The sequence below is a fragment of the Pezoporus flaviventris genome, unplaced genomic scaffold (assembly GCF_033815535.1).
Source record: "Pezoporus flaviventris isolate CSIRO_AGI_PZ_B2104156 unplaced genomic scaffold, CSIRO_AGI_Pfla_v1 ptg000018l, whole genome shotgun sequence".
Lineage (NCBI taxonomy): Eukaryota > Metazoa > Chordata > Aves > Psittaciformes > Psittacidae > Pezoporus > Pezoporus flaviventris.
In genome coordinates, this window is record NW_026892566.1 from 616050 (window position 1) to 642538 (window position 26489).

At 43.3% G+C, this 26489-nt stretch overlaps 1 protein-coding gene across 3 annotated transcripts in view; it reads left to right on the top strand.

The window, feature by feature from the left end:
* Positions 1–24241: 24241 nt before the first annotated feature.
* The window catches only part of ABCA1 (ATP binding cassette subfamily A member 1), a 97359-nt gene continuing 95111 nt past the window's right edge, over positions 24242–26489 (top strand). For 2 of the 3 annotated variants that reach the window (XM_061454998.1, XM_061455001.1), the window contains exons 1-2: positions 24242–24304; positions 24734–24815. The gene's annotated coding sequence lies outside the window, so the exon portion shown is untranslated. The remainder of the gene's footprint in view (positions 24305–24733; positions 24816–26489) is intronic. The other variant, XM_061455000.1, reaches the window with a different exon arrangement.

Here is a 26489-nt window from a genome sequence, read left to right on the forward strand (position 1 = left end):
CCTGGATTTCATTTCCATTGGGAATGCTCTTGCACACTTACCTTCCTTTCTCACGCTCTTCCGAGTATTATTCTGTCACTGCGTGTCTCAGTTGTCAACATGAAGGACAGGCACATGAGTGCAGGTAATTTTTATATTCCAGGGGCCTTCCAAGTGCCAGAACTTGGAAAGAGGCTTTTGTGCAAGTAAAATCCTGTGATATGACAGACCTGTGAGCACTGCTAAAGAGCAGGTTGGGAGACGAAGAAAAGCTCTCAGGGATACACAGGCAGTCTTGTGACCCTCTGGTACCTGGGAGGCCTAATTAGCTGGATGCTACAAAAGGCTGCTTGCAGCTGGCAGGAAAGGTCGACTGCTAGGAAGGAAGAGGCAAGAAGGGCTGTTTCCTGAGCAGCAGGAGGGCAGTGGAAGATTCTCTATATTCTGAGGCTCAGACACAGAGCTTTGGACTGCAGGTACTAGGTACACATGAAGCGGCATGAGGCAATAACAGGGCCTGCTGAAGGTAACTGAACTACAGGTTGGATATGTTAAATGGAGCAGATCATCTTTGTCTATGTGGCTAGAAAGCAGGAAAAACTAGTGGCCTGTGAGGCATGTGGTCTTGCAACAACTATGGGCAGCCCACAACACACACAGCAAAAGCAGACAAAGTAACGCTCAGTGAATCCAGTGTTTTCAAGAGTTTTCCTCCAGGTACCAAAGTGAGCAGGCTTCTGATCTAACTTACAAGTCAAGGCTTCTCTCCTAAGGAACAGAGACACTGAAGCCCAAAATCTTTGCAAATGATCCTGTGGCTGCCTCAACTCTGATCCTATTTGGAAAGGTGCAAAATTGGCTTATATGTCTGAAAACAATGGCCTTTAGATTCTTTTGGTTGGGCTGGATGGGCTGGCTAGGGGTGTGTGCACTCAAAGCTAGTTTTTGAAGGAGTCAGAGGGCTGAGCGCAGATATTGCCCATTGTCCTCTTTCAGGCATGAAGAACAGGCAGAATCGATGGCAATGTCTAGTCCCCCCAAAAAAGAAGTTATTTCTCCAAACATATTGCTTGCATCAGCCCCCCAAGGCAGTGAGGAAGTTGCATGCCAACTCCATTTTGTCCCACCTTTTGTGCAAACCCAGCACTGAATGAATCAGTGCCCTGAAATCAAATACTAAGATGTCTGTCATTTACCACTTCAGACTGTTCCAGTGTTAGGAAAATGGACTGTAAATACTTTAAACCAGAACTTATTTTCAAATTGTACTGTGAGGTACCCAGCACTTCTGAGGGTGCAGTAAAACAGAAATGGTATGCTTTTAGGAATGCCATTGTCTGACTGCCTGGACAAACATAAAGGGTTTTGAAATAATACATTCTTCCCAGTACACTTTGAAGGTTCATACCAACTTTATCTTTCCTTCTTTACTGAAATATACTTGCAGCCTGCCTGTGCTGTCCTCTGGACCAGTTGTGTTCTGTTTCAGCATGTTCATGTTGTGGGAAAGCAGTGTGTTCTGTGAGGTTAAATACATTTATTCCTCAGGACTGGGCCACACAGTATCTGGAACAATTGTTGCTGAGGCAAGGCACCTGCAGAGAAGACTATTACATCTAGGAAAAAGGAAAGCCAAGTATACGGTGAGTTTTCATGCAAGAATAACTCAGGGTGATGCCAGTTTCAGAGAAATGTAGAGTCTCTCTGTACTTGAAACAGAAAATGAAAGAAATTCACATAGATGTAATCGAAACATGGGTTTAGAAACCTACTGTAATGAACAATGGCATCATGTTTTCTCCATGTTGTTAATATCATCATATGTCCTACAGTTTAAGATGGATGGTTGAATCAAACAGTCTTCATATTCAGCCAAATGCGCATTTCGAGATGAAATCTACCCAGTGATCTCTTATACCTTGTGTTTACAAAAGGCGGAAGTGGTGACACAGGATAAACCCACCAAGGTCTGTACTCATGTAGCTTTACATACAGCTGTAAAGCACTTGCAGAGCTCCTGGCAGTAAAGTTTTGTTTCAGTTATAATAATCACTGTCTCCTATCTCTGGATACACTCACATCTCAAAAAAAAAAATAATAATTACACACCGGTGCTCTTTGTGCTCTGTAAGCTGCATTACAATTTGAAGCCTTCAAGAGCTGCAATAAATTATTCACAGTTTAAAGGAATTAAATTCCGGAGGACGGAGAGGAGATGAACACGGATTCTGAGACGCTGCAAGCCTCCCTCTATTACAGCATCTGCACCGTGCCATTCTTGACGCTAACCATCCTCCTCCCGTTTCACCGAACAAAGGCTCCCTGCAGCGATGCGCAAGGGGAAAAGTTAAAAAACACCGAGATTTCTTGGCTTCCCCTCGGGAGACTTCGGGCTGCTCACCGAACACGCAGCTCCCAGCTGGAGCTCGGGTCCTGCCCAGGCAGGGTGCTGCGGCCCATCAGGCAGTCACGCCTCTGCAGGCTGCGCCGCGATGCCTCCCCAGTGCCGCTGCTGGTCCTTAACCCTGTCCACCGGGAAGCTGCTGGGGACTACGAACTGCGGCATGTAACGATGCCGATTAAACGTACATATATATACACGCACACACATGTATACACATTACATACATACGTGAGAGTTGACAACTCTTTTTCACATGCTGGAAACAGTAATACGAAGGTCAGAGCCCGTCTGGGTAAGCACCAGCATGAATTACCCAAACTCCCTAAAACAGATTGTAAACAGATAAGAAGTAAAGCCATTCGTCTTATTCCCTCTCCCACCTCCGTGAGAAAAACCCTGTTAAAATCCATCTGTGAAAAGGACTAAATACAGCCTAGCAATAAAGACCTACAAACGCGAACTCGTATGCAGACAGCGGCTGGCGTGCCGGGTTTGGGGGTGCCTGCAGCGGCAGCCCCAGCTCGCCTTGCGCTGCCGCAGCTGCGGGACGCAACCGGCGTCTCGGGCGGAGGGACCGCAGCGGGGCCGGGCGGGGGAACGAGCGTGCTGGGTGAGCTGCGGGAGGGGGAGACAACACCAACCACTTCGGAGGCGCTTCGGGCGGCGGGATTCAGCCACGAGGAGGATGCAAAGACCCCATCCCGCCGCCGCTCCGCACCAGTCCCTACCAGCGCTTCCTGCCTCCCCCCGCCGCAGGGCAGGCAGGAGGAGGGGGAGAATGCTTCCCGCGCACGCGCTGTGCCGCCTTTCCCGAGGTCGCTGACACCGAGTTACTTTTCACCCACTTCGCTGCCGCGCGGCCCGGCGAGGTTACTCTCGGTCAGGCGGCGGCACCCGAGGTCGGCAGCGGGGATGGGGCTGCTGCCGGCACCCTCCGCAGCACAGACACACACCGGCCTCGCATCCTGCCCGCTCGCCGAGTTCCCCCCTGCACCCCGTGTGCAGCCCCCTCCGTCCCGCAGCCGGGGACGTGGCTGCGTCACTTCGCGGAGCTGCGAACGCCCGCCGGCGCTAGTTACCATCTCGGTTCCCCCTGCCCTCCCTTCCCCCCCCCCACCACCCGGTTTGCAGCCGAAAGGTTATGAGCTTGCCGGATACCCCAGCGCTTGCTCATCCCCAGCGCTGGCAGGCGAGGAGCGTGTTTTCGCTCCCAGCGCAGCGCGGCTGCTCGCGGGGTTACTGCCGGTCGCAGCGACTTGGCGGGGGGGGGGGGGGGAGGGGCTCGTTCCCGGTACTTCTTGCCGCGCCTCGGGTGCGCCTTCAAACGCTGCAGGCGGAGCGGCCGCTTGGTCCTGTGGTGCTCCGCAGCAACGCGAAGTAATGTGGGGACTGCGCTGCGGGGTGAGGGTTGTGTTGCGCGCAAAGCTTGCTCTGACACGGCTTTAGCGTGAAAGGTGTCCTTGCCCGTGGCAGGGGTGTTGGAACTGGTTGATGTTAAGGCCCCTTCCACCATTCTGTGATTCTAGTGAGAATTCTGATCGTGGATCGAGCATAAGTGCTCAAATGAGACTTATGAAACCTCTAGACACTATTCTTTCTGAGCTGGTGGTTGTGCTGGAGAAAAGAGTAAAAAAAAACCCTGTTTTCTGCAGTCTCTTTCAGGACCAAACTGAAATGCTCATTCACCCTAGAAGAGCTGTAGTGTAGCTCTTCAGTGCTAAAACCACAATGGTGAGGCATGCACAGCAGTTTTTAAAAGAGATGAAGTAAGTCAGTTGTAGCTGTGTTTACTCAGACCCCACGTGTGAATCCTACAGCTGGGTTGAATTTTGTGCTTGGAGGGGTTAAATACATAGGTGCAATTTACCCTGTCTCAATCTGGCCCCTTGTATTTGCTGCGGAAGTTTGCCTTGTGGTCTTTAGACAGGAAGATCATGAGAGGAGTTTGGGTGTCATACGCAGCCACAGCACTACTGTTCCTGTGTTTCAAGGACAAGGCTGTAAAGAACGGTGAAGATGACCCTAACCGGCCAGCGACCTCAAGCTTGGATTATCTTTGGGGCGTTTTTTTTTTAACTCAGGAATGATTGTAGATCTTCCTGACACTGTAATCACATTTTTCTTTTTAGCTGCCTTAACAGCAGGATACGCTCCCAAAGCACAGCACAGCAGTCCTCCCGTGGCCTAGAGGAGGCCAAAATCGAAGGAAATTTAAGGCTTCAAGAATTTGAAACATGATACGCGCTCCTGTTTTTTGTGTACCACTCCATAAAAGCAACTGCAGTACAGCCTAACTGTCATTAAATAGCTACAAAAGAGATGAATGATTTCTTTTATTGTTTTGTTCTTTCAGGAGACACAGATTGCTCCTGTTTAGCTACTTAAGCTGTAGCGTGCACTCACACAAATTGCACGATATTGCACAGCCGTGTAAAATTAAGCAGTAAAGAATTTAGGAAGAATCTTTCTTTACTTGTAGAAACAGCTTTGCAGTTTGCTGTAGAGTTAAATGCTTCCATTGTTTTCCCTCTCCCTTGTGTCTTTTTTCCCTGCAATCCCACCCGTTCCCCTTGCAGACTTTCTTCTCTCCACTTTTAAAGCACCCCTTGGTTTCCGTCTCTCTTAGTACTCTGTTGGTACCAGGTTGCTGAGTAAAGTTGTTCATTGGTCATTCCCATGCTGTACAAACGCACAAATAATTTAAGCGGAAATACTTGGATTTGCTATGGGAAATGGGGGTGGGGGTGGTAGGAAACAACCCATTTCATCACTTTGTGAGCCTTTGAAGTTCTTTCACTATCACTACCCCTGTTGCATTGCCCACACCTGTTGATAGAGATTTTCCACCTGCATGTGTTATCTTTCACTTCAGGGGTATTTAAGGGAAACTGCACAATTACTGCTTCCTAAGTATGGAGCTGTCTGAGGCCCCATTACATATACCAGTGAATCCTCTGACTTCCTTATGAATAACAAAGTTTACCAAAACTAATATTTATTTGTTTATTGTGGGATAGGGAGAATATCTTACTTACATTTATCCACACAATTTTATTGTCTCCTGAATTTTGTTGCAATTGTGGACTTGCATATGTATCAGTGAAGAAATGGGTTTTATACTTTAAAGATAAAAGAAGTGTCAGCATACTTGAGGGGGACAGAATTACGAGCTGAAATGAATCCAGATAAAGTGATCTTTTGAAGAGTACCATACCAGACGTGGTATTGCAGTACCTTCCAAAAGACCCTGCCTTCCATGGGTTGTCTGCTGGACCTGTTCTTGTGAGTGCTTGCACTTTCTATGCTGTCTTTGCCTTCTTCCTTTTCATCTGTCCTTGCTTTTCATGCCTTTGTCCCTCCTTATGTCCCCTCCTTGTGTCACTTCAATGACAACTCGGAGTGGCAGCCAGACGTCTCAGACAGCAGCAGCAGGAAAGAGCACCTCTCCTCATCGATCTCAACAGTGGTTCTGTTTGAAACGCAGATGGAAACATACACAGCATTTTCAAGCAGTATTCCTGTCCCACTGTATTTTGAGATGGCTTTACGTTCTAATCTAGACAGCTTAAACTGTAACAGAGCTGTTCTTTAAAAGGGCATTTACCCAAGGATATAAAGCTCATGCTTCTGCCGTGTTCTAACAAGACTAGACATGTCTGTCCTGCTTGGAAACTAAGCCAGCTGAGCTGGAATTTTATTGTAAACTGGATTGTCTTCAAAAATAGCACAGATTTCCAATTCAGTTTCCTTGGAAGTGTAATTGGAGCCTTTTTTAATGGAATATTCATTATCTGGCCTACAAAGACAAGAGCTCCAATTATATTTTCATGTTGGGACACCCTCAAAAGTCCTGCATGGTAAAGACAGCAGTTAGGATTTTGTAAGTGCTCATTTTCAGCTTCCTTTTTAGAATTTGGAATTTAGAATTAGGAACTAGAATGATGCTCTCATCTCAGACATGGTTTTTTTTTAGTCAGATTTCTTTCCCCGTTATCAAGAACATCATTAGCTTCCATAAGCCCAGGTTAAGATTTTTGTCATATAACTGGGATTTCAAAAGCAGGTTTCTAAAATTATTTTATTAAATCATATTTGTGATAAATGAGGCCTTGTATGGAACTAAAGGGTCTTGTTTTTCTATCTATAAGGAGTTCACAGTCTGCAGATACACAGTCTGCAAATACAGTGCTTCAGGTGCATAAAAAATGTTAACATGCTGTCTTATTTGGTGTTTACATCTGATTACTAGCTGGATGCATTACTGCAGTACAAACAAAATGAGTTGTGGGCTTTATGCGTAATAAGCGAAGATAATAAATGCTTTTGCATCAGTTGGAGGTAAAATCATAAAGCAAAATATCACTAGGAATGTGAAGTCAGACAGAAGGTAGATGGAAGTTTGTTGTTGCACCATAAGCTTTCCAGGAAAAATTGAGTTTTCAGTTTCTTTGTTTCCAAATGGCTGTCCAACATATGATTAAAATAAGTGGCGAGTATTTCTCTGGATGCGTGAGAAATCTGGGCACTCTTCTTAGCTGAGCTCCATTTAAGTGTTTGTTAGTTAAATGTTCAGACTGTACATACAGGTGCTGCAGGCTGAGAGACTGGCAAACACCCAACCGCTTACATTTATTTGATTGCAGGAGTGGAGCTTTCAGTCTGTTGTGGTTGTGCCCAGATACTGTTTGGGGTTTGTCAGCACAGTCATGGGCACTGTACAGGTCTGAAGTAACAGTGGACTGTGGAAGCTTGGCTATGAAAAAGTCCGATTACCTTTTTAGTAATTCTGTGCAGCTTTTCTTTTTTGTGCCAGAATGGTAACACACTGATGAGCACAATGAACAAGCTACATTCTCTGGCACTAACTGTTCCTTACAGCTTACAGATCCACTCTGTGTCTAAACAGCCTTGTGTTCTGAACAAAAGCCTTCCTATTGGAGAAGTAACTCCCTTTGACTTCCAGAACTGTGCTGAACTCAATAATCTCTTCCTGTTCTGTAGCTGAGGAGCTGAGAGGTTTAATACTGAAAGAAAACAAAATATCTCTGCAGCATGGCAATTTAAAAGCACATAGTTTAGCATGGAAATGAACATGGAGCCCAGCCCTCTACCTAGGGAAGCAAACACATTAATTTTGATTACAGTAAGAGCAGATTATTGCTTTACATCATATGCTGGTTATTTAATTTCCCCTTCAGAGCCTGTAGCATGCTCAGGGCACTATGTAAATAACAATTCTTTCTGTGTTAAAGAAGTGCTGTCCTCTCTTTATATGTAAGTACCTGTTAGCAATAACTTAAATCCTCTGCCTGGGACTGAGACCTCGTTTTACAACCCCAGCTGATTGAAGAGATTAATAAGTACACAGACAGTAAGTGCGGCTAACTAGGAGTTAGAAACACTTGGGATACACCTGGGAATTTTCTTTCCTATAAGGATAATACTGTCTGGATAATTCTTCTGATTGCCATTAAAAAAATTATAGATTATACATTTTCGTATTGAACTGAGTAAAACTCTAAATCATATGTTTGAATCCCTGTTCTTTGAATGCATCCCAGAGCCTGCAATACAGTAGAGACTGAATTAAGCAGTCTCAACCCTTCCCTTTGTTTTCCTGATTTCAGTCATTTTGGTACTGATGTGAAGTCACCACAGCTTGTCATATCTTACGAGCAGTTGTACTAGTTAAGCTGTCCCTAGAGGAAATACTGGACATGTGAAATGGAGGTAGAATGCCCATGCCACAGGAATACTATTTGAATTTTTAAGATTTGTGGGGTTTACTGTATCCTTCTCTTTTTTCTATTCTGTTATTGTGGGGTAGGGAGGAAATACACATTGTTCTTCCCTTTACGTTACCTTATTGTACAGCATATGAGTCCTGATTGTGGTGCTTGACACAGTTCATATGCAAGACATGGGTCTTGGCTAGGAGTACTGTTTTGTGTCCTAATGTCAATGCCATTAAAAGAAGGGTGCAGTATATGCATTTTTCCAGAACTGATATTAACAGTGATGAAGATCTGAACCCCAGTGCAAATGGATGAAAAAAGTCTGGGTTTGGCAGCTGAATTGCACACACTTGTGGTCCTATTTAATCAGCAATGTGGAGATGCTCTAATCATTAGTAATTTTTGGCATTCTTGACTTAATTGTCTAAGCAGTTCTCTGAACTGGCCTCTCTGAACTGGCCTGCTAAGAAGAGTTATAGTAAAGTACACAAACAGCTTTCACAGTTGTGTCCCCCTTGGGGTTACCTGGAGAGTTCCAGAATGCAGGGCAAAATCCTTTCCCTGAAAAGAGAAAAAAGGGAAGGGTTTTGTGGATGTCTGTTAGTGAGCAAAAGATGCCTCACCTGAACATGCTTGCAGGAGGAAATTAATGTTTATTCCTTGGTTCCTGCATAAAAAAAGGATACTGACTTCTGGTTGGGGATATGGGTAGTCCTCCTTACCACTGTTATCTGCCAGGATGATTTTTCACTGCCAGAAGGTTTTATTTCTGTTTCAGTAGTAGCCATGCACACTTTGAAAGAAAAGTTCTGTTCAGTTTTAGGCCACAGAGGCATCTTGAATTAAGTGATGCCCAAATCTTTGGTGGCAGTTATGTTTTGCATTTTGCAGCACCACACTTTTTATTCCATGTATACACCAAATAAAAACAATTAACTCAATTAACATTCCTTTGTGTGTCTCTGCCCATCCTAGGAAGAATTTAACTCATTTCTGCTCAGGCACTGTCAGAATAACACAAACAAAGGCTGTTAAAAATAACCAAAAAATCCCACCCAAGAACAGCAGGATCCCAAACATCTTCAACTGCCTGAGATGGTGAAGCCTCTGCTGCTCTTTGGGGTGCTGTAGTGTATCAGCACATGAAATCCCAGTGACAAAGTGAAATGGATCTACAGCTCCATACTCTTAACGGCATCTGCTCCACCTTCAGAAACAGTGGCTTTTTCCCAAGGCTTAAAAGTGGATGTGCAGATTAAGTAAAAGGGAAATACATCCCGTCATTTCTTCCCATAAGTTATTTGGAAGTTTATCTTCACATTATTTTCTTTGTTTAGGCTGTGCAAAGTGGTTTTGGTCTAGAGTAAGGGTGTAGAGGAATGAGGGTCTTTGTAAAGGAAAGACCTAAACCCGTCGTCTTTTATGTAGTGTTAAGGGATCTGCACTATGCATGGAGCTCAGCCTGTGCATAGCTTTCCTGGCAGAAAAAAATCCATGTTGTTAATAATAATTTATATCAGTTGCTTCTGTCTTCTTGCATCTAAATGCAGATGAAAATCCCCAAATTACAGGAGATCAGCATGGGACTGTTAAGAATTTGTACTAGTTTTGGCAAGAGGGTTCAAACTGTATCTTTTATTGCTTACAGATCACTTAGAAAGGCAGCCCCATGTGAAATGCATTTGTGAAATCTGAGCCTGCATACTCTGAAGCTGTAACATAATTGTCATCATGATTCCAAACTTCTGTTTTAAAAGTAATAATTAAGACCCGTGTTTCAAGTTGACCATCTCAGTAGCTTAGCTGGGCATGGAACCTAGACCCTTCACTCGCGATGGGTGCGCCGTGACTAAACAAGTGATGCAAAAGCTTATGTTAAATCAACATATTCATGGCCTACTGTACTGGGTAAGAATGAAAATTTCTCTGTAACTGTTACAAGTGGAAGAGGGGTATTTTCAAAGTATGCTGCCTTGCCTGGAAATGGTCACCTTCCCATTGGGTAGCTTGCTTTGTAGCCTTGTTTTAGGGAGGTTTAACTGCCTCCTAGTCAGTGTTAAGACAGAAAGGATGGGACAAAAAGTAGTGAAGAAAGAATGGTGTATAATGCTGGACAGGGAAGGAAGGGAAGGGAAGGAAAGAAAAGAGAAGGTAAGAAGCAGGGAAAGAAAGGAGCATGGAAGGGAGGGAAGGAGGAGAAAAATGAAGGGGAAAGGGAAGGGAAGGGCTGGGTTGATGGGTAGAACAGCTAAGCTGTAAATAGAAGAACAGTCAAACCAGTACGAAGAGGTTTGTTGGCAAAGAACTCTTGAGGTGAGTTTTGGGAAAGAGATAGATAGAAGGACAGAAGATTTTGCAGTGCAGCACAAAGAGGAAATCAAATATCAGGAAAGCCTAATTTTCATTTTGAAAATGTAATAGTTCTGTTAACAACTCTCTGACTAACAGGAGAACCCACTCATAGGTGCCTGTGTCTCTGATATAGTGAAAGCCTTTGTCCAGGCTGCTTAGGAGCTAATCTTCCAGCAGTTAACCTGCCTTCTGTTTGGCAAGATGCAGAGGTATATCAATAATGGATCACATAACTTTGCAGGAAAGCCATGGTTTTCTTGTAGCTTTTTTATCATTGGTTATATTTCAGTGTATTCAGCATATTTGTCTTCACTAGGCCTCACAAGGCTGATCTGCATTGCACTGGATAGCCTTCTGGGGGTCATTCTTGAGCAAATATTCACCATTCTCCATATTCAGCATGACCAAACAGTAGTTTACTTCTTGCACACTGAATCTGTCCTAAGAACAGTGTTCAGCTGTAAATTCACTTCCTTACTAAGAAGTAGCTTCATTGTGTAGACAAACTCTAAGTCAGTTTGTGTTTGAGCTAGCAATATAATGGTCTATGGAGATGGAGAAATGTCTTCCAGTAATTAGACATATTTGCAGCATGCCCCAGCAATTCAGCAACTTGCTGACTTGAAAAAGCAAGCTCCCCATGTGCATGAGCTAGGCTTTCACACTCGTGTAATGTAACTGCAGCATTGGATGCACCCTGGTTTATCCAAAGAGTCCTGCTCCACAGGCTACTGTTAACTAATGAGGGATGTATGTACAGGATGGGGACAGGGAGAAATAAAGGTAATCTGTTTTGTACAGAAGAAGGAAGGAGAAAAGTACAAGGGAGGATGAGGTCTGAACTGGCATAGACACTAAATCACATTAGGTATTCCATGGAGATAATTGTGTCTGTCCAGCTGGAAGCTTGTTGATATTTGCTTTTGTGCTACATTTGTCCTTGGGATAAATGTGGATTAGATGGTTTAGAAACAATTCTTGTCAAAAAGGAAAGAGATATAAAAATGTGCTCTATGTAGATTCCCACCCATGTATAATTTGCATAGTTGCATTAGCACCAATGGATGAAGATTCATCCATTTATTTAAAGCTCATTAAACATGTGACAAATTAATTATGCTTGTGAGAATTTGAAAAGCCCAAACTTTGTTATAAGAGACTCAGTTTTAACCATCTCTAAAGTTTTCTTGCAGCTAACTATGGTTGTGCAGGGTTTAGATGTCATTGTATATGGCAGTAGGAAGCTTTTCGCATAGATTGGTTTGACAGAAGAATTTGAAAAGCGTTTTCCTTTACTATGTGCATGCAAGGCCCAGGTTCTGTAATGCAGCTTCACACAAATCAGTAGTAGTATTGTAGCTGATGAAACTGGAATCTCTAACTAGCAGGAAATATTGCTTTCTTGATCCATGAATATATGAAGGGCTGAAATGAAGTTTACCAGCAGTTTACCACTTGGATTTAAACTGATTATGTAGGGAAGATAAGGCCTGGTTTTGTCCTGTCTGTGGCTGGAGACTCTCCTCTATTTTGTGTTTATATGGAGCTGAGCACAATTTGTCTTTGGCTGTAGCTGGTCACCACTAACATAACATGACTCCTCTGATCCAGAGCAGCAGGGAGGAACTTCATTCAAAGGTGAGTGACACTGATTTGTGGAAGTGTCAGAAGTGGGGTCACATGTGTTGCTTTGCAGCCCTTCTCTCCATTACCATTTTGTGGATGTATTGTTGCATTCAGTCTCCACTTCATGGCCATACACAGCTCCAAGTCAGTTGGTGCATCCTAAAGAAAGGAGAAAGGCCTGCCATCTGCTCTATACTGCTGCTTCCAGTACTCCATAGAATACTAACAACAAAACAAAGCTTAGCTGCTGGCAGTCTCCACCTAGGACACACCAGGGAGTGCAAGAGAAAAGATGGAAATACAAAACCTTACTGTCTGCAAATCAGTCCCAGGAACAAAAAACCAGGAAGAGACAGGGTCTTGTGATTCCCAGGAAAGTGTGGGTGAGATAAATGTATGCACAATTTGCATGCAGTTGTGATAACTCACTGTATGTAAGGGAATATTTAGTTAAGTGCAAAGTATATCATTGCTGACATTCGAAGACGCAGGTCAAACTCGAGCCTAATTGCTGTACTTTATAAAATCAGACTTTCTTTGTCTATCTTCACCAGAGTTTTCCTCGGCAAATGATTTAGGCACACAGACCTATACATCATCAAATCTTAGACACATGCCAGAAGATTGGTCAATGAGGATGTTCTCTAAAATTGCAATATAAGTGGCAAAGGGGTGTGTTTGACTTCTAGTAATTACTAATACCAAGCAGGTAAATTCCGTATGTCAAACAATTTTTAGTGCATGGCAGGCATAGTACCAGACAGTGAGAGCATCTATGAACAGCAGTGGGTCATTGAAGTCTCTGGTCAGTTCCAGTTGAAAGGGGAGCCTGTAACTCCTGTATTGCTGGAAAATTCTGAAACCTGAAGTGGAGAGGCTTGCATAAAGCTCTGGTAGCAGTGACAGTACTGGCAGTAGTTTACACTGACATTCCCAGCAGTAGTTTACACTGACATTCCCACGGTGGCTGATTCTGTGTGAACAGAGGAGGTGCCTCAAAACTCCTGACTTCTGGTCCTCCTCTCAGCAGTTACAGTATAGTGGGATTTTTCACCATATGTTTTCCTGTGATAACAGGGTTTCCAGCCATGGCACCATAGCTGTTTTCATACCTCTTCCAGCTCCTCTGTGGCAGTGTGTACAGCTGAGCATGTTTGCGATACAGTGTTCAAGTGTACTTTCTAGTAACTCCCTGCTCCTTGTTGGGTGAGTGATGTGGAAAAACAGGATGAGAAGATCCCTTAAGAAATCATTTTCTTCACCATGTATTTCCAAAGTAGGATTAACCAGACTTAAACTTTTCCTAACAGAATAACTGGCCAGATTTACCCAGAGTACTGGGTGAAAAAATGCCATGGGTTGACACAGGGAGGAAATTAAAGATACATCAGTGTAAAGATAATAGTGTAAATAAAGATGGATTCCTGTTTCACACTGTCATTCAGTGGTAGGTTGTAGTGAGTTTTTCAAAGTGGCAGTATGGAAGAAGGGTTATATTCCAGCTGTAGTCTAAAGGGACACAGCTGGTCCAAGAGCAGCTAAGCTGCTTAATGCATAGAGGATGCTCAGTTCTCCTTGAAAAATGACCCAAAAAAAAACGTAAAAGAAAGAACTTTTTTTTTTTTTCTCTTGAAGACGTTTATCCTTGTGTAGGCAGGATTGGAATGCATCCACCAATCACTGCTGATTCTGTTTGTCCATGTGCAACAAGCTAATGAAGAACAAGGTAACCAGAGCTGATAAAAACAGCAATAATTATTCTCTGAAAGATCTGTGGTTGAACCAAAACTGAAAAGTTTTTTCTTTTCAAGGGCATTTTCTTTTTATTTATTGTCTTACATTTCTTTCCAGTCCTTCTGAGATTTTTGTATTTGTTTTTTGTTGCTATTTTTTTATTTCCTTTTTTTTTTTTTTTTTAATATTTCCATTAAAAAGGGTGGCAGTAAGGCCAGCAGAAAGAAAAAAAGAACAAAGAAGGTGGAAGCATTTTATACTTAAATTTAGGTTAAGAAAACTTCTTTCTATTCTGTAACCAGCAGATATTTTTTTCATTCTTACTTTGCTAGAAAACCCATCTCCCATTTTTAAATGCTAATTCTGGGGGCAGAAAAGCTTCAGTTAGTTCAGTTAGCCTTGGTTCCATCTATGCAGCCTGAGTTTTCCCAGCTGTAATACCCTACAGCTCACTTGCTGCATATGATCTTGTATGCAGGAATCCCCTCAGGGCACAGTATTACCTTATTTACACAATGTTATGTGCTTATACGTCTAATGTGTAATTGCACAGGGGGGAATTTTGCATAAGCTTTCTGCTATCAGATAGTTATTTATCATGGATATTGAGGGATGTATAAACAGCTAGTTAATATTACCTTTAAACCATCCCTTAATCATTGTGCACAATGATTAGAAATAGAAGAGGAAAGCAGGTAAGCCATTGTGGCTCCAGAGTGATCACCCCAGAATGTCCCAAAGAAATTCTAGCGGGTTTTGGCAGCTTCAGAGGTACTATTCTGTGAGAGGTTGACTTGATCATTCATCAGAAATGAAAACAAACTAGAAAAATTAAACCTGAATGCCAAAACTAAAAAATTTCCAAAGCAGTCTTAGAGAGCAAGAATGAAATTTTGAATCTATCACTTTGAGCATGTTCATTAAAGTGGCAGAAACTGGGACAAACACTGCCTATTTAATTGAGGGCTAATATTGCTGGGCAGCTTTTAAATTCCAGCCTTAATTTACTTTTCAGAGTCAGTGAAATCCTTTACCTTGATGCACTAAGGGGCTGCAGAACATGCAGATAGGCTGCACAGAACCTTTCTGTCCCAGAGAAAAACTCACTAAGCCCAATCAGTAGCAGGTTGAATCTGAGGAAGACTGAGTTCTGTGAAAGAAATTGGTGGATGGTAAACATGTATTGTAAATAAGATGCCTTCTCTATGCTAACAGACATGCATATAATTTCTTTTCTTTTTTAGATGAAAAGTGGTAATGGAATGGGAAAAGAAAAATTAGTAATGTCCATGTGGGATTAGTTCAACATGAAATATACTCAGTGAAGAAACTCTGGATATGAAGTTGAGCTACCAAAGTAACACCCACTTGATCAGCCCAATCAGTGTTTAGAGGGAAGACAATCCAGCAGAAATGGATGAGACCCAAAGTCCATCTAATTAATCACTAAAAGTGATCATAACCAGATGCATTACAAAATGGTGTGTGAGCACTAAAGTAACTCTACAAAGCTTTATTAATTCCTAATTCCTTATGATTATAGCAACATGTTGTATGAACTACTAAAAGCACTAATGGAAAAACACCACTTTTGCAGATGAGATTGTATAGGTTTCCTTGACACTTTTCTTGATCATAGCTTCTTATGAGGTAACACTGTTTCTGGCACCTGGATTGCAAGAATTTGTCGAAGTTATATTTCATTGATTTTAATAAATAAATCAGAATATGCCAAAACCTAAAATGCATGTTCATCGTGTGGCTAACCTCAAGAGAGCTTTATATGCTAACATAGTGATTAAACTTGTCTTGCATCCATCTGTATGTGCACCCCTTCTTGGTGTTACAGACCCATCAGTTTTCTCATGCCTTCCATTTCTTTATATAGCTCTTTTGGAAACTAATACTTTTGGGCTGATTACTGGGAATCATTTTCACTGTAGACTTCTTTCTGGTATGCTACACTGATTTAGTAGCCCACACATCACTTAAGACAAGTCCCGGAAATCTCAGTCGAAAAACCTGTCCTTGATCATAACTTCCTTTAGAAAGTATGAAAGTCAACAGTGATGAGCAGCTTAGGGAGGGAGCCTGGACAAAGATCACAGGGTACAGCAATTGCAATAAATTTCTTTCTTTAATGTGCAGTAAAGATAGTGGACAAGTTTTTATGGCTATCAAGAAAAACAACTGCTAATGCTGAAGACACTGGTTTTCTCAAGGAAGGGAAAATATTTTACTGGCTGCCAAGGAAAGGCCCAATCTAGTGGATCCTCACTTGGGAAAAAAATGACTGGATTGTTTTGTTCCTTTTAAGGTAGTAGAGTCAGTAAAGCTAGCTAATTCCTGTACAATTATGTGCAGGACTCTGAAGCCTAAGAAATGAAGGAAACAGCTAATAGAAGAAATAAGAAGCTCCAGAATTTTTAGTTTTTATGGAAGATCTGGCTAGCATAACCAGGAGCAAGTGTAGCAGGGTAGAATGACTGTGTAAAGACTTGACGACAGAGAAATGGAGGTTGATTGTCATGCCCTTCTCCAAAAGTAGAGTGCCTCCACAAGGTTTCATTATACTTGATACAGAGGGAGGTGGGATTATGCTGCAGCAGAAGCATCAAAATGAGGGAGGTCCTCTAAGAACAGTTCTGAACGGAAACAGAAGAAATTCTGCTGAAGGAGAAGAAGGATCTGGATACTGAAGTTAGTGAGTTTTGATGCTGACCAATGAAGAGGCAGCATTTCACACTTGTGTATGCTACATGGGGATACAGAGGAAGAATGGCCAAGAAGGATGTATCTTAGGTACCAGAGTCTCTGTGGAAATGTACAATAGATTTTGAATCTATTGATTCCCTGGGAAGATTGTTGATATCCTGACTAGTGGCTGCAGAGCTTCTGGCGCCAACACTGCAGGCAAGTCAAAGATGGCATTTGCAGCAATGGGATTAGCCTCTCCAACTACCTGACAAGATTACACAGTAATGGGTAGACAGGGCGGAGGGGCACCAGAGAAGGTTAAACTGGACCATGTTCTCTTGCTGTAGATGCCGCAGAGATAATTAACAGGCACAGGGAGATCCTGTTCTTCAGATTAAGACAAAATGAGCAAAAGCAGGATGTGGACCATTTTGGAGCCAAGAAGGGGTTTACGTCGGCAGAGCAAGCTGGCTACACCCTAGATCCAGTCCCGGATGTCTGCAAGTAGCCAAAGAATGTAGAGGTCAAACCTGCTGCCTTGATAAAAGAGCTGGAACATTCAGAAAGTGAAGCTATTCAACAGGGCAAAAAGTAACAGCTGGCAGGACTAAAATAATGCCTGATTTTTCATGTAAAACACAGTGCGAAGCAGCCCCCAAACGGAACACTTAGTGACAGGAAAACACGGTAGGCTCTACAGAGCAGACTGTATTGTGTATAAGCGTGGAAGTTCGCTCACAGTTCCGAGCAGCTGTGGAAATGTTTGGGTTTGAATGGAGGTCTTTCATTCTGGAGTATGAGTTTATCTTGGTATCTCGGGAAACTCGAGATTTGCAGAGGCACCTTTAAAGCTCACTTGCAGAATGCTCTTCTCTGTCTGTATAAAGAGAACAAACGCAAAATCTGGTCTCAGCCTTATCTCTGGAAAAAGTCATTCCTGGAAAAGGAATCATGAAACAGGTGTTTCTTGCCTCCTGGAAAGCAAGTCCTTGTAGAATGGTATGAACACACAAAAGCTCAGTAATATGGAGTATTCATGAGCCCAGTGGAGGCCAGGGATGGGAAAAGAGGAGCAAATGGTTCTGGCAACGACAAGAAGAAGGCATGACTCTTACTTCAGGGGCATTGTAGTTCATGCAGACAAGATGTATCCTCCCTTCTCGTAGATGTGGAGATGCTGTCAGGAGAAGGACAGAGACACTCCCCCATCTCCACAATGGAGGTTTGATGGGTACAGAGAGAGCTGTTAGGAAGCTGCTGTGAAGCTGAAGAACCTAAAGCATACCTTGGCTTGGGTGAAGGCCAAGGGGCACACTGACCTTTGTATTGCAGTGAGGCTAAATAAACAAAAACCTTCCAGGGCCTGAGGATGGCTTGCTCTGAGTGTAACTCTTATAACTGTTAAGATGGGAGGCAAGGGACAGCACACTTTCTTCTGTGGTGTCTGGTCATAGTGGTGCTGAAGCAGGCTGTACAGTTAGGTAGTAGTTCCCTCTTTCCTTCTGGCTCATAGGCCAGTTTTGAACATGTGACAGTGTGTTTCCTTCCCTTCTTGACTGCTGTTGTCTAGTGAGGGAAAAACATCACTTCCTGAACTGATCCTAAACTTGTCACTAAGATTTGGACTGAATGCTGTTGCCTACAGCTGTGGATGAAAGAAGATTGTTAATCAGGGGCTGACTTTATCTACAGTTGAAATTTAGGGGGGCATTGGCAGCATATGCAGTCAAATGCAGAAGTTCCCATCTCTGCTGACCTAATGGAGCTACTCCAAGACATTCTCTCTATGTAAAAGGCTGCAGCTTTTGTAGTAATGCCCCCAGTGTAGGAGTCCTTATTCAGGTGAAAGTTGCATTGAGTTTCATGAGACTGACAGAGTAAGGATCTTAAACAGACAAATTTTGACCTGTCTTAAATAATTGTCTGAGAAACCAGAGTGCTACAACTGATGAGCAGCAGCATTTGGCTGCACAGAAGGAAATTTTGCCAATTGACCATTTTAACTTTAATCTCATGGGCCAAGTTGGTGAAGTTTACATCCTGGTCAATCCATTTCACACCAGTGAAGATGTGTCCATCAGTGCCTTAGCTGAGGTTAGATAAAACCACATTGCATCCTTTCATTTGTCTTTCTTTGCATTTGATTGGGTTCTGTGTCTATGAGGCTTCAATTCTGGTTTATGATGAATTTTTGCTTCTCTATTCCAAGCACTGGGGGTGTTACTAACATGGACATTTATCATGGGAGATGAAATGCAGAATTTTTAAGTATGGGCTATGTTCACACTGAATTTTTTACATTTTGCATTGCTACCCATCCAATGACATTGCTCCCACAGAAACCCTGACTCATGCAGGTCAGTCTATCCCTATAAACGTTGACTGGCAATGCAAATGGCATGCACTACTTCTGCAGGAGTCCTGGTTTGGGCTAATTTTAAAAGATTGCACTGAGGAAGGTTGAAACGCTAACACAAAAATGCATTCACGTCTTTATGCAGAATACCTCTGGGGAACCTAAGAAAGGGAGAAAGCTAATGTAAAATTAAAATTGCTACCTTATATAAGCTTCCAGTATTTTAGTTGGTGACTCTACATACTTTCTTTGCTCTGTAACTATAGGTTAGATCCATAGTTGGGAAAATCAGCTCATTTCTGGCAAAGTCAAAGAATCTTTACCACCTAAATATTTGGCTGCATGTGTATTTTACGTCCAAAATGTAGTAATTTTGTTAACAGTGAGCTCCAGAGCACCTGTTGCATATAAACAACTACAGATTTAATTTTCCTTATATTTAATGTTAAGTGTTTGTGAGAAATTACAAGGCTATGTTTGTGGTAAAAGGCTCTCAAAATAACAGCAGTCATTTGGCAAACAACCATCATGAGATATGGCTTTTAAATCACCCTTCTTAAACATGAGGTATGTTACAATAAGAAATGTAACCCATAACTGCTTAAATCATGGCTTGCTCATATCTGAGCTTCAGTGTATTTACATTTTATTTAAAGGACCTAGAACCATCTCATTAATGATTGCAACCAATTTGAAGCCTATATTTATATTGAGATGGAGAGGATGAGAGCAAGCTCTTTTTCCCTTAGCAGGCACTGGGACAGGCCTGTGAGTTCTTTGATAGGAGAGCAGTAACTTCATGGATTTGCTTCTTCACATGGCACAGATAAGCACTTGGGAGCTTCTCTGCTTCAGGGTACAATGGAGAACATAGGGGCATTTAAACCTTAGCCCCTCCTGTTTCTGTCCAAGTGGAACATCTAAACAGCATCTGCCAGTTACCTGTGTTTCTGTAAATAGAAAGGTAGGAAGAAAAGCGAGTGTGGCAGGTTGCAGTAAACAGCATGATGGAGTCACTTGTACACGCTGGGCTGTAAACCAGGGAGGGATGACTAATGCACGTTAGGAAATATAAATTGAAGCTGTAAAATAATGACAATGCAATTATTTCTTACTAAAAGTAAGAGGCTCCTTCCAGGAAAACCTTATAAAAGCTGTCACCATCCTCTGACTCAGATATTGCAAATCAAGGGAGAGTAAAGCAAGAGAGAGGAGATGCTTGAAATGCAGATTAACCTCCAGTGTGTATCCCAAGATAAAATAGTGAGGAATATTGAAGTTGTGCTACAACACTGTCAAGTAATAGAAAAGAGGTGAGCAAAGCTCTTTGAAAAGTAATTTTCTGAATATAAGTATTACTAATCTGCTACCTTTCCAGCTTCCTGAACTTAGTTCTAACTAGATCATTGAGGGCTAAAAAGAGCTTGGGTTTCCAGGTGAAATATGTCAACAGCTGACCGCAAAAGGTGTCTTAAACTGTGGCTTTTTTTTATTGCTGAAAATTGTCTTAGACCTCTTCAGTTTATGCAAAGGCATTTCTTGATGTGCTTTAAACCCACAGTCTTCTCTAGTATCCTGATGTAAGAAGTCATCAATCTTGCAGAAGTCATCAATCTTAACAATCGTGTGTTTTGCCTTCTAGAATTTACAAGTATGAAGAAACAACTTCCTCCTTAGCAACAACACGATACTTTCAAATCTTCAGTTCCACCCCTTCATTGCACTACATAATGCCTTTTCCATGAACAGCAATTTATGTGTCCTCTGATTTCTCAATAACTGATGTAGCTTACAGTCCCTTTGCAGCTCTGTAGCTCTTCCCTTGCACCCAGCCTTGGACCCCAGTATGGGCTGCTTGTTCCTACTTGCAAAAGGATATTGTAGTGAGGGAATAGGTTGGAGGAGAATACTAGCCTTTGGAAGAGAAGAAAGGATCAGGTCTAATCTGAAAGTGCATATTGTGGGAACTGTATGCTGGGCATAACTGTCAGGCTTTTAATAGCAAGGGGCTATAAGGGAGGAGGCCATGAACTCTTCTGTGCCAGTCAGTGCTGCTTTCAGCCAGCTTTTAAAGAAATGAAAGCAACCCACTATATGCCAAAAGGTCAACTAATGACAGCAGCGCATGGCACCTCTGCTCACCCATATTTGTGTGAGGCAGCAGCCTTTAGGGCAGAAGACACTGGAAGAGATGTGGGGAGGTCTGTGAGGAGATGGAGGAGGAGAAAGGAGAAGAGAAACATGGAGAGACACAGTCTTGGAAGGAGGCACTCTATGCCAGAGCATGGGGAACCCTGGAAGGAACTGTGGACAGTGGAGGATGCACTGTGAAGCAGAGGAACAGTAAGCGGCAAGGAACAGAGAAGGGAAATGAGTAAAAAGCAAGGAACAGAAGGAAAAAACCATTATGTGCTGACCCCAACTTATCACACTGCCCAGTGCCTCGCAGAAGGAATTGGGAGGGTCTGAGTGTAACACCTTTCAAAGCAAGGGATGTCGAAACTAGGAAAGGGATAGGAGAGGTGTTTAACTGGAGCTGAGCTTGGGGAGGGAGGAGAAAAGGTCTTTCCCTAAGCATTTAATTGTTTATGTCATCTCTTTCTCCCCTCAGTATCCCAGCCAGTGGCTGAAATTTTGTGTTAGCTGCTAATAAATGAAATTAAGCAGAATTCCCTGGTTGAGATTGCTTTGCCTGCAGAGATCTATCACACCTTCCACAGAACACAAAAGCCAGCATAGTGCTTGCTGTGGATGTGAGACTGGAGATACAAATGTCTTTGAGAAATCTATAGGAGTTGCATGTGCTCATCCACTCTGAAAACTCAAGCCACCTAAATAAGAGTACAGTCAGTGTTATTCTTAGAAACTATTCCCAGTGTGGCTATTGACTTTGTGTTTGTACAGCCTAGGCATTAGATCTAACTATGCCCCTGCCTCCCGTCATCCTTCTTCTACCATTTGTCAGTGCTTGTCTCTCAGTGACTTGACACCACTCTCATGCAGCCAGACAAATGCAAAAGTGAGGAAGTCCTGTCCAGTGGTTCACAGATTTCCCACCACCCTATGGGTATTTTAATAGAGCAAATTTAACACTCCATTTGCTTCTCATGAACAGCTGTATATTAGCTGGCTTATTGGAAGATGATCTCTAAATGCTATAGAAGTTGCCACTGATACCAGTTTCCAGAACTGAAAAAACTCACCCTTATGTTGATACTTAAAACCCCAGCACTCTCCTTAGAGGAACCTGGATTAAGGATACAGCAGTATAGGTCAATTTTCAGCTCTTTGGTATTGAAGTAGCATTGTTTCCACTGATGTCAGGTCACTAACTCTTTTTTAAAACCCTGTGCAGTATGCCCCACTCTTTCAAATTCTTCACTACGTGGGTTGAGCTATAACACTCTGTTCACAGTAAACTAAACATACTCTTTCTCCCTGTGTTCTGAGTAAACAGGCTGAAATTATTTATTTTAGAATTTGAAATCACAATCCAGTAAATGTTTGGAATTGTGTTACAATGGGAAGCTCTAGTATATGGGGGAAAACACACAGCTGCATTTATACATTAAAGACACAATTTTTGTTTCAGTTTTCCAACCAGCTAAAGGTACAGAGTGAGTATGTTCAGGTTGATGAAGTTACACATTGGGGAAAACAAGGTCAGAATCAGGAGCTTTTTCATTTTGTCCAGCCCTGAGCAGCTCCGTGAGATGGTGACCCAGGGAAGAGTTAGGGCCATTGTTGAAGTGAATATGTCAGCTTTTATTCAGCGTAGAAGGTTCTGCATTATTAGTTTGAATGTTTATTGCTGTCTGCGAGACTCCAGTACACAGTATCATGGCAGATTACAGTCAGCCCGAGATCTCTGGAGTTTGCTTTCTGGTATTTGTATTTCTATGCCACTTGAAAAAATACAATGGTGGTAGGCTGAGTATTGAAATATAAGTCAGGAAACTGAAAGATACAGTTCCCTCAGTAACCATGTATCATCCAGATTGCTCCTAATAAGGCAAAGCATTAACAGCATGAATGATAACATCAACCACTTCACTGCACAAGGGCAATGGCAGTGCATTATGTCTGTAGAGAGAACCATAATTTAGAGTTGCCTGCCTTTTGTGCATTACTTGCTTCTATTCACAGAGCATTTTATGCACTCAAAATGCACTGCTATGCTTTCACAGACAGCGCTGCAGTGGTTTTAGGTGGGCCATGTAATAAGCACAGATTTTGGTATGGGTTTTGTGATGGGTGATGTTTCTAGGGGAGAACCCCACTGGGGAGGACGAGGAACTGTGACACTGTCAGCCCAGCTGAGAATTTAGTAATTGCTAAGATCAATAGCAGAGGCCATTTCTCAGGTAGCTAAAAGACTCATTTATGGATTCTGTGTTTGCAGCAAGTCAGGTTGGGCACTGTAAACCTTTAAAAATAAACCCAAGGTTTTTTAAAAAAAAAAAAAAGTTTTGCTTTTAAAGTTGTCTGTTTCTCCAACAACTGACGTGACGGAATTCATCCTAATTTACAGATAAGCATCGGCGTGTTAGTCTTCACAGTTCCTTGTCTTTTTCCTCACCATAAGGGACCTGGAGGACAGATTCTGGTCCTGTTGAGGTTGGTCACTACTGATTCCTGCCAGACCAGCTCTCTGTAGCTGGATAGAGGCGGATGCGGCTGTGCCCAGCTCTGGCGATGCAGGGAGAGGGCCAGGCACTGAGCCGAGGGCAGTGGGTGCGCAGTGACCCCACAGGTAGCTCAGCGCCCGTGTTCCTGCAGGTTCTGCCCGCGTTCCGCGGCAAAGGCTACCGGCGAGGGACTGCGGTGCCTCTCACGCATCTGGGAGAGGGGAGTTCGCTAAAGCCAGGCCACTACTCCGCCGCGGAAACAGGGCACAAGGTCGACCGTGCACAGCCCTGCCGTTTGGTTTTGGCTGCAATGTGCACGCCCACATGCAAATAGCGGCGTTCCCGCCCTCCTCCCTCCCGCCCCCAAACAGCAGCCGCTGCAGAAGGAAAGGGAAAAATAAAAAAGCGAGGGATCGGAAAAGGAGAGAGGAGAAAGGAGAAGGGAAAGAGGAAAAAGAAGAGACAAGAAGGAGAGAGGACACTAAAGGAAAGAAAAAAAAGCAGGCTGCTGGGCGGCCCCAGCAGGGAAAGGGGCAGGCGACCCCGCCGCGGACGCTCCGCGCCGCCCTATAAGAGCCGCTGCAGGGCGCGGGTTACCGGCAGTGGTACTGGAGTCGGCGTCGGGGGTGGGTCGCAGAGAGCGGAGCGGAGGCTCGGCAGCTCTCGGCTCAGACTGCGCTCGGCTCGGCTCGGCTCGTCTTGGCTGAGCTGAGCTGGGCAGGGCCGAAGTAAGTGAAGTGAAGTGAGCTGCGCTGAGCTGTCCGCGGGAGCGACGGCGGCTGCTGGCAGGGAGGTAGGCAGCGGAGGGAGAGCAGAGCCGGACGGGCGCTCGGCGGACTGCTGTAGGGGCAGGCGGCATGGAGCGGGACGAACAAAGCGAAGAAGTGGTTGGGGTTTAGTGTTATTTTGTTTTGTTTTGGATTTCTGGCGTGCTGCCGCCCGCTGTGCCTGGCGTGGCTTGGTAGATGGGTTATGGGGTAGCGGGGGATCGGGAGGGGGTTAATAGTGGTGGTTTTTTTTGGTCTTAGTTGTTTTTTTTCGGTTTTGGTTTGTTTTTTGGTGTTTTGTTTGTTTGTTGGTTTTGGTTTTGGTTTTTGTTTTTTTTTTTGTTGTTTCGTGTGTGTGTGTTTTGGTTTTGTTTGGCTGGTTTGGGGCGGGGATTTTTAGGAATTTCTGTGTGTTCTTATTTTGTTTTTTTACATGTATAATTATTTTATTTTAGCTGATCCTGAGCGAGGCGACTTTGACTTGGCAGCGCTCGTATAGGGTGGCTCACCTTACCACCACCGCCGCTTCCAGCCCTGGTGGGTGCTACAAGATAACGGGAGGGTTTTCACCCCTTTCGCTCCTACGCGAATAAATTCCGGGGAGAGGGATAGGGACGAGGAGGCGGAAAAGGGGGAGGACAGGACCTTGGGATGGGGGGGGGTGGTGTAAAAATAAACTATCGATACGGCCGCTTTTATGATGGGCAAGGGGGTTCAGCTGCACACAACAAATCCTGCTTCTGCATGCCAGGCTGTTGTTAAGTCTGGACTGCTACATTACAACATATCATCAGCCTGTTTCAAAATAACTGCTGCTTAGTTCTGGAGGTGCACAGCTGCCCAGATGCTTAAAATGTATCAGGGAAATACTCCAATTATAAATTGAAATTTCATATTAAACAGTATTTTTGCATGTTTTAAATCGGAAGTGCTGCCTTCCCTCCACCCCCATCCCCACAGCTGCCTGCCTTGGACATCTTAAGGTTATACAAATAACTCATTTGAAGGATCAAAGTTGATCTTTAGTGTGTTGGAATAGCTCTTGCTGAAGTGAGAGGAATGTAAACATGTGTTTACATACTTGTGAACATGCTCTAAATTGAAGCCTAAAGATGAGTTGCAGTTTATTGAAAACTACCAATCTGGATTAACAAAGTTCATTTTGGAGGTGCTTTGAAAATGAGTTGGTGCTTGTACTGCAGAGAGCAGTCATATCTTGAGGATGTTCCATTAACAACAGATGGCTGTAGAAAGGCTTTTGTAATGGCGCAGTCTCGCTCAGTTTTGAAAGAGGGTCATGGTAGTATGCATTCAGTGCAAATGCTTTTTGTGCGTGGCCCTTATGGCACAGCTTGCCTACCTAAAAAGTGGGAGTGGGACTGCATGCTGAGACTTTCCTGTAACACAAATCACTGCCTGATTAAGCTATTCAGATAAATGGATACTGCCTGGGACTCTGCAGTGTGTTACTGGTGTAACAGATAAAAGTGCTGTTGGTGGGTCTTCACAATTCACTGTGCAAACGTGAATTAATTTATGTGAGAGGGGTGTGAAACCATCTGTATCTGCTAGGGTCTGGACAAGTAAGGGCATGATGCCTGCGGTGTTATGGAGTACCTTATTTCTCATGTAATGATAATTTGGTAGGGCTGATTATGCGGGTAAAAATTAGTAGTCAGGTCTTGACAATGTATGGATAAAAGTTTGGTATTGTGAAGCATAAGAGAATTAAAGTTGAACCTGATAAGTTGAGAATGCGTGGCTTTAAAAAATGATAAAAATCACTGCTTTTCTTATGCTCACTGTAGGTGTTTTGGGGAGATACCTGCTAGCCTCTGTGTTGCAAGAGATCACAACTACTATCATCTAGGTTCGAGTCTAATAATCAAGCAGCTAGTCCCAACCATTCACAGTAATTTTTCCCAGATAAGTTGCTGCTGCAGTGCACTTAGCCACATGATGTGAAACAAACACCTCGTGTAGCTAGCTATATGTTAGATTTTGGCATTTGCAAGAGTTGTGGTAATCCTTTGGATATCAGTTCCAAATTTCCTCTGAATACATCTGCATAGCAGTGCGAGCAAGTATGTTGAAAGTTTCTTAATAGTGTCACCCAGTGAGATTGAGGCACTTTGATAAATCAGTTTGCCACAGGCAGCTGCTGGCAAACCTTTTTGTAAAGCAAAATTTGTTTTCAAAAACACTTGTTGC